Source organism: Xyrauchen texanus, chromosome 19 (genome assembly GCF_025860055.1).
Source record: "Xyrauchen texanus isolate HMW12.3.18 chromosome 19, RBS_HiC_50CHRs, whole genome shotgun sequence".
Lineage (NCBI taxonomy): Eukaryota > Metazoa > Chordata > Actinopteri > Cypriniformes > Catostomidae > Xyrauchen > Xyrauchen texanus.
The window spans coordinates 44,030,377-44,032,876 of record NC_068294.1 but is presented as its reverse complement, the minus strand read 5'-3'; the positions used below and the strand labels follow the sequence as shown (position 1 = coordinate 44,032,876).

Below are 2,500 nucleotides of genomic sequence, written 5' to 3'. Positions count from 1 at the left end.
TGGGGTTCTTTGGCTTGTTATGGTTGTGGAAACCTTTTTGGTGCAAAATACTTTTTATGCACTTTTATGCAAAACAATTTTCCAGAAATGAGGTAGAATAATCTCTTTATTTGAAGAACTTTTGGCACGTTTATGTACCTTTATATGCACGTATATGGTAGTGCTCCCAAGCTAGTTGGAGGAAAACCATTGTATTATTATGGTAGATCAAAATGACCATGGGCCATATGTATATATATATATATAAAGCATGGTAATGCCACGGTGCTGTACATGTCAAAAATATACTGTAGTAATACGATGGTTTTACTATGGTGTTACCATGGCAAATGGCTAAAAAAAACATAGTATTAACATTGTAAATGTCCAAAATATAGTACAACAATGGTTTTATTATGGTATTACCATAGAAAATAACTGTAAACATGGTATTGCCATGGTAAAAGTAAAAAAGGCATGGTAATACCATGGTTTTACTATGGCATCTCCATGACAAATGGCTGTAAACATGGTACAAATGTAGTAAATGTCCAAAAATATATTAATACCATGGTTGTACTATGGTGTTTACATGATAAATTACTAAAAACATGGTATTACCATTGCAAATGGCTAACGAACATGGCGTTAGCATGATAAATGTCCAAAAAATATAGTAATAAAATGGTTTAATTGTGGTATTACAATGGCAAATGGATAAAAAAAAACATGGTATTACTATGGTACACGTCAAGATAACATGATAATATCATGGTTTTACTATGGCGTTGCCATTAAATGGCTTAAAACATGGTACTAATGTGGTAAATGTCCAAAAATATAGTAATACAATGGTTTTACTATGGTATTAGAAAGGCAAATTACTAAAAACATGGTATTCCCATGGTAAATGGCTTAAAAACATGGTATTAGCATGGTAAATGTCCAAAAATATAGTAATACAATGGTTTTACTATGGTGTTGCCATTAAATGGCTTAAAAACATGGTACAAATGTAGTAAATGTCCATAAATAGTGTAATACCATGGTTGTACTATGGTGTTTACATGGTATTACCATTGCAAATGGCTAACAAACATGGTGTTAGCATGATAAATGTCCAAAGAATATAGTAATACAATGGTTTTACAATGGTGTTGCCATTTAATGGCTTAAATACATGGTACTAATGTGGTAAATTAAATAAATATATAGTAATATCATTATTTTACTATGGTATTAAATTGGCAAATGACTAAAAACATGGTATTCCCATTGTAAATGGCTTAAAAACATGGTATTAGCATGGTAAATGTAAATAAATGATAATAATACAATGGATTACTATGGTATTGCCATGGTACATGCCAACAACATTCTAATATCATGGCTTGACTATGGCATTGCCATGACAAATGGCTGAAAAACATGGTACAAATGTGGTAAATGTCCAAATATATAGTAATACCATGGTTTTACTATGGTGTTTACATGGTATTACCATTGCAAATGGCTAACAAACATGGTGTTAGCATGATAAATGTCCAAAAAATATAGTAATACAATGGTTTTACTGTGGTGTTGCCATTAAATGGCTTAAATACATGGTACTAATGTGGTAAATGTAAATAAAACATAGTAATACCATGGTTGTACTATGGTGTTACCATGGTAAATTACTAAAAACATGGTATTAGCATTGTAAATGCTAACAAACATGGTATTAGCATGATACATTTCCAATAATATAGTATTGCAATGGGTTTACTATGATATTAACATGGTAAATGGATAAAACCATGCTAATATCATGGTTTTACTAAGGTGTTGCCATGATGAATGGATAAATACATGGTATTAACAGGGTAAATGTCCAAAATATATAGTAATACAATGGTTATACCATGTTATTACAGTGGCAAATGTAAGAAAAACAACAACAAAAAAACATAGTAGCCCCTAATTGTCCAGAAATGAGTTGGTTAGTCCGAACTTCAGTTGAAGATCTTATTTTGAGGAACCTTATCTGTGTTATTGAAGGTTTTTGTACATTCTGTTACTCAGATGTTCTTCGTCTGAGAGCTCCAGATGTGGGCAGTGACGGATGCACATTAGAAAGCTTGTGTTTGTCTTAATCTGTGTTTCCGGTGAGAATTCTGTATCTCTGCATCCTCTGGTTTGTTTGGGCGAGTGGGAAGATATCTGCTGTTAAACACGTCACATTTAAATAACAATGTCTTGAATTCAGCGAGAGCAAACGGATCTGAGTTTTACAGTCAGTGTTTGAACACCTTTACACATGCTGTGAAACTGAAGAGAGGTTTGTTTACTTGTTACTAGAGCGAGTTTGTAGAGACGTTGCGTTTGCTGTGTGTGTGTGTGTGAGGTGTCGTAATGCGCTGTTGTCTCCTTTTGTGTGTTGTATGGCAGTACTAATGGTTTAGTTGAATGGTCCCCTGTGCTTTCTCACCGGTTGTTGCATGTAAAGCCCAAACACATAAGAATTTACTTGTGGGAGGAA

The 2,500-nt window shown here is 33.2% G+C and overlaps 1 protein-coding gene across 1 annotated transcript in view; it reads left to right on the top strand.

Moving 5' to 3' along the window:
• The window catches only part of pdgfrb (platelet-derived growth factor receptor, beta polypeptide), a 55,346-nt gene that overhangs the window by 389 nt on the left and 52,457 nt on the right, over positions 1-2,500 (top strand). The gene's annotated exons all lie outside the window — the stretch shown is intronic.